The 13,356-nt window shown below is 24.5% G+C and overlaps 1 long non-coding RNA gene across 1 annotated transcript; it reads left to right on the forward strand.

The window, feature by feature from the left end:
• The first annotated feature begins 6,592 nt into the window (after positions 1 to 6,592).
• LOC110636496 (uncharacterized) lies at positions 6,593 to 7,686 on the forward strand. The gene is made up of 4 exons (XR_009146144.1): positions 6,593 to 6,751; positions 6,850 to 6,929; positions 7,010 to 7,198; positions 7,269 to 7,686. It is a non-coding gene; the product is annotated as an uncharacterized LOC110636496 (long non-coding RNA).
• Positions 7,687 to 13,356: the final 5,670 nt, after the last annotated feature.

The following is a 13,356-nucleotide window of genomic DNA, read 5'->3' on the forward strand; positions in this document are numbered from 1 at the left end:
TCTAGGTACCGGCTCCCATATCCTTGTTTGTAGTGATGCATTAATTTTATTTTGCAAGATGAAACATCTTTAGATCTTTAGATGTTTTCCATTTAGAATCAATTTTATATTTTACCATTTGATTCCTCCACTGCTAAAAATTCCCTTTTCTTTTGCCAAGTCTAGCTTCTTCTAAAAAGCTCGCCTATATATATATAGAGGGAGTGAGAGAGAAATAATTTTTTTTTATTAAAAATAATAATAAATTAAAATTTTGTAAGTAATGAATAATTAAAAGTTTTCTTTGGAATAAATCATTTGTAATTAAAGAATTCAATTGAATTCTTACAAAATTATAATTAGTTTGTATTTATTTTAAAATAAAGATTTTTAAGTTAAAAAATTTATTTAAAATTATTTCATTATAAACATGAACATTAAATAAAAAAGAAAAAAGAAATTAAGTGAATTAAATTCTTGTAAAATTTTATATTTTAAATATAGAAATAATAAATTAAAATAATTTTTTTTTATAATAAAATAATTTTAGTTTGTAATAAAATTAACCATAGATTGCATCATTCATATATGTGTGGAAAGCAATGAGATGTTTATCAAAGCTCCCCTATAAATCCATGTGGTTGGCTATTACACCGCTACTTTCAATCTTCTCTCGTCCTTTTAGACAAATTCAATGGCGAGGCTTATAAGATGCAAACTAACCCGTTCACATATAAATTCACCCACTAACATACATTAAAATTCAATAATTAAGATATAGGCCTATCAAATTGAATTGCATTATCCTAGCAATCTTGATATTCACTTAGTATTTTATTGCCTAGGTTAAATATATGGGGATGGAATGACTTCATTTATATTAAATTTTTCTTAATTTTTCAATTAATGAAATTTATCTGATTATAAAAAAAAAAAAAAAAATTTGACCGTTTCGTTCAGCAAGATTTTTTTTAAAGAGCCTATTTAAGCCTTATTAGTATATAAAACATCGTAGAAAAAGGGTGGGTTTATGCCCACGATAACAACTTGATGAGTAGCAAGAGTGCATATACAATAAAATATTAAAAATACTAATTGTAATATTAAATAAATTTTCTTGCCATGTTCTTCAGTTTTTTAAATTTTCTTAATTTTATTTTATTTAAAGGTCATAAATAATTTTTAGTATTTAAAATTAAAAAAAAATATATTTTATTATTAAAAAATAATATTTTAATTAGAAATACGGGACTTGTTTAGCACAAAACTTTATTTTGGATTTATTTAACCCTTCCCTAAAATTACAAGGGCTTTTTAGTCTTTTTATTTTCTTTATTAAAATGTCAATGACTAAATTACTTAGTTTTAAATTGAATGTTTGAAAATTGTACATTTAAATTTAATCTCTACACAATAAAATTAATTTATATATAGCAACCAAAAGATGAACCGGCCTTCATACTATATATATTTGCTGAGGTTTTCCATTTAGAATTTATTAGTTGGTGTTTTTTTTAATTTTTTTTGGTTTGTTTAGTTTTTGTTCTTAATTTTTTTTATTTTCAATTTTAATTTTTCTAAAAATTAAATAATTTTAAGTATTTTAAAATGTGAAAAATTAATATTTAAATAGAACGTTGTAGATTAATATTGATAAAAGGTTGAAAATTTTCTTATTTAAACTTTAAAAATATTAGGATAAATTTAAACTTTTATGTCAAGCCCATCTCGGAATGAATATTTATTTCTTAAATATCATCTAAAATACTGTATCAGCTTTAATGATATATAAAAATTTAATCATAATAATCCTATGGTGAAATTAGTTTTATAATTTTAGTGTCATTATATGGTTTATATCAGTGAATTTAAAGACAATATTATTAATTTATTCTCACTCTTTATTAGAATTAAAATATATATTGTAATTTTTAAATTTTTATTACTTTAATGTCTATTTTTAATAAATTAATAAAATGCGTTTCACCCTAAAATTGATTAACACTTTATATATCATTAAAATTTTTTTATTAAATATCTAAATGAAAGTTTTTATGTAAATATTAAATAAATACAATAATGAAAGTTCAATAATTAAAATTAAAAATAAAAATAAAAAATACATATCGGTATGATAATTTCATATTGAATAAAAATGTTCTAACAATTTAATAAATTGACATTAAAAAAAATATAAAAATTACAAAAAAAAAAAAAACTTGGTGTGATAAGAGTGAGCATTTAGAGTTTGAATTTTATACAAGTTGTTTATGTGCTTTTGAACCATTGAAGAAAAAAAAAAACTAAGATATCAATTATCAATTAATAATTCTTAATTAAAATATTTAAACTTTAAATTATAAACAAAATATTTATGTGATTTTGACTCACTAAAAAAAGAAAATTAAAATATCACTTATCAAGTAATAACGGATAGAAATTATTTGATAAAAATTTGTAAAATTATGTCCTAATATTACTTTTTCTTTTCATATGATGAAATTGGTTCGTTTATTGTAGTTCCATTTCATAGTTTGCGCTTTGCATCATTAAATTTAAAGAAAATATTGTTAATTTATTTTTAATTTTATTCGAGTTTAATTCAGGCAAATGTTTTAAAATTAAAAAAAAATTAAAAAAAAAATTCTAAAAAAATAGCGTTTAGGGATGGAGTGAGGTGTATAGCAAAGTCATGAAAGAGAAGTGGTATTGCATAAATTGGCACTTTTATACAAAGTTACAATATTTAAAAAAAAAAAAAAGCATAGATACTATTATGTGATATATATTTTATAGAAAAAAAATTAAACAATATATAATATTATGATATGTATTTTCTGGAAAAAGAATTAAATAATATATATTATTTCAATAAAAAATATTATTACAATGATAATTAATAAATTATATTATTTTCAAAAGCATGAATTTAAAATATTTTATAGTATGATTAAATTTCAATATATTCTAATATTTAAAATTTACTATATACTAAAAATCGTTACAATTTCAATATCAATCTTGTAAAAACTTTATCAATTCAATGATTTAGATAGATCAAATGCACATTTACTGTAACATTCACGTCATTTCCTTATTGACCTTTGTTTTTGGATTAATTTTTAAAATAATTTAATTTGGAAAAAATTATTTACAAATATAGTGATTCTAAAACTATTTACTAAAATAATATTTGCTTAAAAAATATCATTTAAAAAATTATTTTTAAGTGATGTTATATCACACTAGAATACTCAAGAAAACGTTACTAAAATTACATTTTTTAAAGCAATACCACATTATGTTAGAAAATATAAAAATTATTTAAGAAAATATCATTTAAAATAGTATTTTTTAAAATAGTATCAAATCATATTAAATAATATAGAAATTGCGTTTTCTAAAATATTTATCTTAATTTACTTAGAATCATAAGAATGTATGAAGTTAAGAGAATTTATTCTCTACCCATTGTGATATCTACTTTATAATCTAATTTAATATTTTTATAAACTTACTATAGGTAATGATCTCTCTAGCTATTAACAAAAATATTAGTAATATAAATGAAAATAATAATTTTTATTTTATTATTAATATAAATTGATTTTTTTAATTATTTAAGAAAATTATTTTAATTAAAACTTTGTGGTGTTATATTTATTAACTCAAAATGGTAGTAAATAAGCCTGAAAATATTTTCTTTTTTTACTTAGAATGAAAACTAAAAAAAAATGAAAGGAATAAATCTAAGTATTTTTTTTTTTTTGTAAAATTTACGTTTGTTAGGATAGAAAGAAAAGAAGGGGTAAGTATAAACTGATTTGGATGAAAGTAGTACAATATGACGTAAAAGTTGAGTTGAGTTGAGTTGTAAAATTTACGTATGTTAAAATTTATACTCTTAGCATATGTATTTTATATATACCTAGTATTTTTTTAAATATAATTTTTTTGAGGTGAATTTCTTACAAAAATATTTCCTAGTAATTTTTTTTAACATAACTAGTGTTTTTATTACTAAAATATAATATAAGATAACTAAATTTACATAAAATAAATTTATTTGGAATTATTCCTTTTATTTTTTAATTTTCATTTTAAGAAATGACAATTTTCATGTTTATTTAATATGATAAATAATTATTAAATTAATAAATATAACACAATAAATTCTAGTTAAAATTTTTCTCAAATAATTAAAAATTTTAATTTATATTAATAATAAAATAAAATTATTATTTTCATTTATATTACTAACATTTTTATTAATAGTTAAAGAAATTATTACCTACAGTAAGTTTATGAAAAAAAAATAAATTGAATTATAGAATAGATAATATAATAGGTAGAGAATAAAGTACCTAAATTTCATATATTTTTTTAAATGTTAAATAAATTTGAATAAATATTTCAAAAAATGTCATTTTAAATTATGTTTTCTTAAATAATTTTTATATTGTTTAATATAATATGACATCACTTAAAAAAAATATATTTTTAAATAGTATTTTCTAACACTATTTTAAAAAAATATTATTTTAAATAATATTTTTTAAAATATTTTGATGTGATGTGTCGTAACTTAAAATTGCTTTTTTTTTAAGTAACATTTTCAAAATTTGGTTGAAGATAAAAAAATTAATTAAAAAGAAAAATAAACGTGTCTACGATTATTGGTGAGTGCAGAAGAGGAAAACTTGCATTTGGAAAAAAAATCAACACAAGATTACTGTGTCTCTTCGTACTGTTTATGATAGATTTACTAAATTAAAAAAAAAAAAATCAGTTGATTGGTGAGCGCGTCAATGTTTGCCTCACGTGGATTGGAATTTTGTTTCAGGACGATGGTTTACCGGGTGAGGAGTGTAGTTGATAACTGATAGATATTTAAATAGATAAATTATAGTATTTGATAAATTTAAAAAAATAAAGTTAATGACTGATAAGCAATTGATATAATACCCATCAGCTGCAGTTTATATTAGTTATATTTGTTGAGCTGTTTCTCATCAGTTGATAACTGATTTGATTTTTTTTATTTTGAATACATTATTTTTTTTATTTAATTTAAAAATTAATATTATTAATATTTTTATTTTTTTATTTATAATTTTAATATTTTAATTAAGCATATTTTAACTTGATTAAAATATTTTTTTATTAATAACATAAAATATAAAATATTTATTTATATATAAAAACTTAAAATTAATTTTAAATTTTTCTATTAACAATAATAATTATTTTATTATTTTATCTATATTTTTAAAATTATTTAATTATCTTAAAAAATAATTATTTTCTTATTTCAATAATAAAATAAATGATATAATATAAAAGATTAATGATTATATATTTATTTAAATAATATAATATATTAATTTAATAATTATATATTTAATTTAATAATAAAATAAATAATATAATGTAATAAATTTATAAATTTATATTTATTTAAATAATAAAATAAATTAAATGATATATACCCTTATTAGTCATTTCACATATCAACAGCAATAGTTAAATATAATTTTACCGAATACTTAACATAAAATAGCTATCATCAACTATCAGTTATCAGCTAACAGTAATAGCTATCGGCTAACAGCTATCAGTTGTATTCAACAGTTAAACCAAACAGACCCTTAATATCAGTCAATAGTCATTAATGAAAAATTATACCCTACAATTGTTATTTTATTTTATGTAACATATTTTATGTGAAATGATAAATCTGCTCCCTTGAATAGTTCTCTAATCCCATTGCTTGAATATTATTTCAACTCTAAAATATAGAAATTAATTAAAAAATATTATCTTATAAAATAAGTAAATTAATTCTCTTAAACTAAAAAATAAATTTAAATTACGGCCAAACAAATTCAACTTTTTAACTTCTTAGAAGTTAAATCTAACGAGGTTATTTATATTTAAATTACAGCCAAGTGTTTAGACAGATTGTTAGGGTTCAGGCAAAACGCCAAGTGTTCCGACAAGTTTTCGGATGATGTGATCGTTTGGTCAAGGAGACAAATGTATTCTGAGAAGATAAAGGGATGATTGGATAAAGTCTGGTATGTGAAGAAAAAATATGTGAGATGGGTGAATAAAAATATTGTGTTCGGCCTGAGCTTTTAGATTACCTTTTCTTTTTTTCAATTGACATAGACACACCATTTAGTAAAATGAGAAAAATAATGCGTGACAACCATGGAAAAATTTCCAGCTATTAAATTTCAACTTCGTTTTACAAGAACCTGGTCGGTCATTGCAACGATTCCAAAATGATTGGTGAGTGCCTGATTAGACAAAATAAAAAAATTTATACAATTATAAATTTTTAGTATAATTATAAATTAAAAATTTACAAATTACATGTTAAAATTTTTAGTATAATTAATATAGTAATATTAAAAATAACTATTAATTATATAATTATTTATTTATTTAAATTTTAAGGACTAAATAAAAAAAATGACTATTACGTAAATTCAAGAATTTTCATGATTTGGTGGAGTGCATTCCTAAAATTCTGCTTTAACTTTTTTGTTGGTGGAGTGTGGTCTTTGACTTTTCAACAATCTTGGCGTCTACAAATTTAGCATTTCAACTGTCGTCCTTGAGTAATCCTAATTACATACTACTCTTTCAATCTTCACCAAAAAAGAATGGCGATTGTAATGCCTTCCATGTTTTTCTTTGTGCTTATGGTGGTGCTGGTCGGAGATGCGGCCACTGCCCGGAACGGCTAGATCTTTGGCCTTACCAGGTATAAGCATTATCAACATACATGTATGAATTTTTTTTTCCCTCTCTCTCTTTGTTATATTAATAAAGAATCACCCAAAATTTTTGTCCGTCTGTTAGGATTAACAAAGATAAACAAGAACAGTTCGATGTGCCCTCACCAAGTTATTCCCTAAAAGCTATGGCTCCGCTGGATTCAGGTACGTTCCTGAATATGCTAACTGAGATAGTCCCTAACTTTTTGTTCATTGAAGATATAATAATATTATGGCTGGATTAGGTACTGCATCAGAGTTTGCTCAAGGATTTAAGGACTAAAACCATAGAGGCAGAAGGGCTATTGAAACTATGCCAAATCCTTCCCCAAGAGCTGGTGTTAACAAAGAGATACAAGAACAATCTGATGCGTCCCCATCAAATGCCTTGCCAAAGGCCATGGGTCCAGTAGCGGTTGCTCCGATCGGTGAAGGTACACATATACTTGAATAGTCCCAAACTTTTTCTTCCTTGAACATATGATAATATTATGGCTGGATTAGGTACTGCATCAGAGTTTGCTCAAGGATTTAAGGACCAAAACCATAGAGGCAGAAGGGCTATTGAAACTAAAACAAATCGTTCCCCAAGAGCTGGTATTAACAAAGAGATACAAGAACAATCTGATGCGTACCCATCAAATGCCTTGCCAAAGGCTATGGGTCCAGTAGCGGTTGCTCCGATCGGGGAAGGTACACATATAATTGAATAGTCCCAAACTTTTTCTTCCTTGAACATATGATAATATTATGGCTGGATTAGGTACTGCATCAGAGTTTGCTCAAGGATTTAAGGACTAAAACCATAGAGGCAGAAGGGCTATTGAAACTATGCCAAATCCTTCCCCAAGAGCTGGTATTAACAAAGAGATACAAGAACAATCTGATGCGTCCCCATCAAATGCCTTGCCAAAGGCTATGGGTCCAGTAGCGGTTGCTCCGATCGGTAAGGTACACATATACTTGAATAGTCCCAAACTTTTTCTTCCTTGAACATATGATAATATTATGGCTGGATTAGGTACTGCATCAGAGTTTGCTCAAGGATTTAAGGACCAAAACCATAGAGGCAGAAGGGCTATTGAAACTATGCCAAATCCTTCCCCAAGAGCTGGTGTTAACAAAGAGATACAAGAACAATCTGATGCGTCCCCATCAAATGGCTTGCCAAAGGAATTGAGAAATGATAACAGTCCAAAGAAATGCGATTTGTAATGGTTGAAATGGAAAGCAAATTCTGAGGGTAATAATAAATTAGGAATTTTGGGTTCATTGAAGATGGTGTATGACTTCATTGGAGATTGATCAAGTTCTTTATTTATTTATTTATTTATTTATTTATTTATTTATTTGTGTCAGGGCTGGAATTGCTTTGAATGGAAACTATGGTTTCTAATTTATTTATTTTTAAGTCCATTAGCTTTTTTTTATTATTTTTTTTTAATTTAATAATAACTAAGACATTGTTCTTATAAGTTTTTTTTTTTTTAATCTTCTTGCACAGTGTCAAATGGTTTTCTTCCATTTTGTTTTTTTATCTTACCAATTTTTAAAAATTAAATTTCAAAATAATTAAACAACTTTTTTTAAAATAATTTTTATTAACCATATTAAAATATAATTTTAAAAAAAAATTAACCTTTTAATCTCAATGACAAATAAAATTTTAATATATGAAAATAAATTTTGCTTATTCGTTTGAGCTTATAGATTTGAATTTGCAATTTACACTGCATATTAAACATATTACATACAAAATTGCCCTAATAATCTAGAAAGTCCTGATTCTAACCTTCTTTCTTCATATTTATTTTATTATTTTATTTTTATTAATTTTAGCTTGCCCACAATAGGTCGGCAATTAGAAAGGGAAAGGGAAAGGGGAAGAAATTGGGCCAGGGAAATCTTTGTTGACCGAATCGCATGAGTCAATTTCCTTATCCACTGACAATTTGTTCTGTATTTAACATACGTGCGCGCTTTTGACCACATAATAAGGTGGAGAATCAGAAGACATTGACATCCCTTTTGTCTCCATGTGTTTTGTGCAACAAAAGTCAAGTCTCCTCATTTTATTTTTATCTCACTTTGAATTTGATTAATTGGTAATGATTATCAAACAAATAACATTATTTTTTTTTCATATAAGTTTTATTTAAAACTAATGCATAATTAATTAATAAAATAATAATTATTATTTAAATAAAAAACAATTTAGTTTAATAATATAATTTAATTGATTTAATTTAAATAATTGACATTTATTTTAGTAGAGTTTTCTCAATTTAATTTGTTGTAGTTAATAATTAATAATAATAAAAGGTAGTTAAAGACCATTAATTTAAGGCCATGTTTTTGAGACTGTGACGATCAGATAATTAATCATGGCTTTTGAATTGGACATTTGCCAATAGAAGAGTTATAGCATTAAACAGTATATGTTTTCAAATTTAGCGACCCCTTTAATAGGTAATGTTTTTAATTAAAATTATTTATTGATAATTTGTCTTGCTTATAAACAGATAGCACTTTGTGCCACTTCAAAACACACACCAAGTATCTTTTTTCTCACTATGCACTCTTAAAATTTTTTTTCTTGTTTCTTTTAAAATTATTGTTCTCAATTTTGAAAATTTATTTATATTTTTTGACTAATTTTTGATTCCCTATAATATTAAAAATAGTTGTTGAATTTTGGAGGAAGATTACTTGTGCAAAAATTATTTTTTGAACAGTGTTAACCATGTTTTAGACTAATATTTTATTATTATTTTCTAACACAATTAAATATAATTATAGCTAGCTAATAATTATAAATAAACCGGAGGGGGGGGGGGGCGGGGGGGGGTTGGTGGCGCTGTGGTCCACAATCCAAATCTGACCAGCCGAAAAGCAACATGATTATAGAATTCCCGGTCATTGGATTATTATTATTATTATTTTTTTCTGTTTATTGAATACATAAAAAATTTATACTGATCGAAATTCCACGCTGCGTGCGGTTAGTTATTAAAATTATATTAATAATTTAATTAATATGTATTTTAATGAGAAAGCTAGTTTTATTTTTTTGGAAAAAAATTATATTATTAAAGTTAAATTTCAAGTAAAATTAGGTATTAAAGATGTAGACAATTTTATTAAATAAAAAATATAAATATTTTTATTATGTAAACATTATATGAATTGAAATGATAATGTATTACAGTAAATAAAAAAAAATTAATGCATGCTTATATATCAATTCATTTCTTGATGAACTGAATTTTTGAGATACATTCATTAAGTTTATGTTTAGATAGTGACAGCATATTTATGTTTTCGTTAAATTTAAACTCAATTAATACAAAACGATGAACATAATCTCAACTCAAATTTTCCTTAATTAATATATATATATATATGAATTTTATCAAAATTTAATGATATTATTAGATTTTTAAAATAATAATTAATTTTATATAAACAATAATTTCAAAAAATTTTGAAATAAATTATTTGATACGAAAAATAAGATATCACTAATATTTGGTAAAAAAAATATATCCACAACAGGAAGATATTTACAAATTTTATCTTAATTAATTACACTACAATTATTAAAAAATATGATAAAATTAAATTAAATATATAAAATAATCATAATCATCAAACGTTATTCTAAGAAAGGCCTTGCAATTTATAGCAGCATGTTTTTCAAAAATTGAAGCCTAAGCCTTGTAGATAGATATATTTTTAGACATCACTTCCTTCTTTTTAGATTAAATAAATATAAAAGGCAAGAATTATAAAATGTAGCTTAAACTAACGCCTTGATATTACGGGGTACCTTGATATTGATTGTGATTCAATTATTATAATTGTTATTAAAGTTTAAAATAAATAATGACAGTTTAATTTAATATTATAATTGTAGTCGGATCAATGAATTTCGAATACCGAATGATTTCTGCCAAAAAAGAAGTATGATGAGATTGCCATATCTCTTCTCTTAAAAATCTTCATTGATAAGATCAATTACAACTAATATCAAATGATTGTCAATTTTAATTCAACAAAAATGTAACATACATTTCTTAATTAGGGCAAAGCTATAGCTATAGCCTTCCTCAACCGTCAAAAGCTAAAAACTTTTCTAAATTTTGATTGTTAATTATTAGTTCTAATGGTCCTCAATTTCCTAAATGTTCTTTCTATTAATTATTAATTAATAGCCTTTTTGGTTGTTAATTAGTAATTATTATTATTATTTTAGCCTGATAAGCCATCAACATGGCTAGCTTTTGCTTTTGCTTTTGCTCTATCCATGACAGATGACAAACTACGAATATTTTTGTTGTGTGAAAGCTTGGGGTTCCAATGATTAGATTGTCATAAATCACATATTCTTCTTCTATTGTACTAAAGCAGTGGCAGTTTACTTGCACTCTGCTTTGTTTTTGAAAATGAGAATTGGCCTTTTCAATATATCATTTCCAAGGCTATCAATGCACTTAAAAGATTTTATTGATTTCAATCAATAAGTTACACCCATCCCTCTACATACCCCTTCTTTGCCTACTGTTTGGAATCCCCCTCCATCTTGTATGTTGAAAATTAATTTTGATGTAGCAATAGTATTTTTCTTGACATCCCATCCTAGGCCAGTCTCTTTGCTTATCAATTCTCGAAAATTTTTTTCATCCAATCCCACTTATTTTTTAATTGAAGCTTATCATAATCCAATTCAGTTTCATTACGAAAAGCAGTAAGTACAAATTTCTATCATTCCTTAGATAAATGAGACCCAGGTTGAAATCCTTTTTGAACAGCTCTTACACAAATATTAACAAAATTTTCCAATGTCTCTGGTTGCCATTTTGCCTTAATAGATTTATTTTCATTTGATTGACTTGATGGATTTTGTTTCTGCTTTTCCATTTCTTTATAAAAAAAAAAATTAATACTACAAATTATCATGCTAAAGCATATCAAAATAATTAAATATATGCTGATAAATTAATATTACGTATGAAAAAAAAATAGTATTTTTCAATAATTTTTGAATAAAAAAATACCTTTTTCCAGTTGACTCGATTGCGTAGCTCGTGATGAAGACATGGAATTGCAAAAGCACAATCCACAATTTTTACTTAACAAACTAGAACTTAATCTTAAAATTAAAAAGTATCAAAATTTCATAAAATAGACATTTAATTGTTAATTAAATAATTAAAATTAAGGTTATAGGATTATAACCAATGTTTGATTCTACGTACAATGGAGATATTATAGATAATGTCTAATAGCAAGTTAGAATAATGATTAGTCACATGTTTCATTCAAAGCACTTTAGCCCAATCATTAAGAATTTCCTTAATTTTGATGTCTTCTAGTTTACCTTTTGTGACTTACATGAATGGATCCCAATGCTCCAATTCAAAGCTTTTTAAGAGTACAAATGAAAATGAGAAATTAATAATAAGAAATTTTAATGCAAAGAGAGATAAACAAATGCCAAACATTGTTTTGATATTTCTAAAAGTTTTAGCTAAATTACTAAGATTAGTTTTATATTTTTTTATTCTATTTTATTTATAATTATAGATTGGCCGTTTTTTTACTCGTATAATGTATGAATATTTATTAATTTTAAAAAATATGCAGTGTATAATTTATAATAAAATTTTAAAATAAATGTTATTTATTTTAAAATAGTAAAAATAGAAGTTTTAATAAACTTAAAATAAAAATATGGATGAAGATAACATTGAACCAACTTGACTATGGTTGTGTATGTGACAGACCTTGTCCACCAACAATAAATTTGATTTTTTTAAATTAAAATTTTATTTTATAATTTTGAAAATATAAAATATTATAATTATGTGATTTTTTTTATATTTATTGTTGTATCTTGAATTGATTAATAATCAAGAGATTTACCTGCAAAAGAAAGAGCATAGAGACTTGAATTATCTAGTAATCTAATTATTAGAAAGCTAAGAATCTCAACAACTTCTCCCTTAATTAATAATTAAAAAAGAAAAGTTTCCATGGGAGCAGTTATGACTTTTGAGTGCAGGAAGCTAAGGACGGACGATTCACAGAACTAGTATAATTCAACTCTTTCATGATTCACAGAACTAGTATAATTCAACTCTTTTTCAATTGGCATTTGATCATGGGAGGATTTGGGGGACCAATACTTAAATATATGGAATGTGTAGGGGCCCATAAGGAAATTGATAGAACAGCTGGAGGAGGCGGAGATGACGAGTATAGAAAAAAAAAATCGTTAATTAGTTAAAACTGGTCGGTTGTTGAATCTATAAATATGCCTGGCTGCCTTTGCTCCCATCCCGCAGAGAAAATTCTTGCTTTTCTTCATCATATAGCCCCTCGCTCTCCAGCCTCACCCCGGCAGAACCACTTCAAAATCCATATCATCAGCCCACGGCAGACCCACTCGGCGATTGCCAAGCTACTTCTCACCTTCTCCACCTGCTTACTTCCTCCGTTTAACTTCCGTACGAGCCTCTCTCGGCTCATATACGACCAGAAATTGTGAGATTTGGAGCTTTAATCTTGAAAGCTTTGTCATAGAAAGTGC

The sequence above is a fragment of the Hevea brasiliensis genome, chromosome 18 (assembly GCF_030052815.1).
Source record: "Hevea brasiliensis isolate MT/VB/25A 57/8 chromosome 18, ASM3005281v1, whole genome shotgun sequence".
In the NCBI taxonomy this organism is placed as follows: Eukaryota; Viridiplantae; Streptophyta; class Magnoliopsida; order Malpighiales; family Euphorbiaceae; genus Hevea; species Hevea brasiliensis.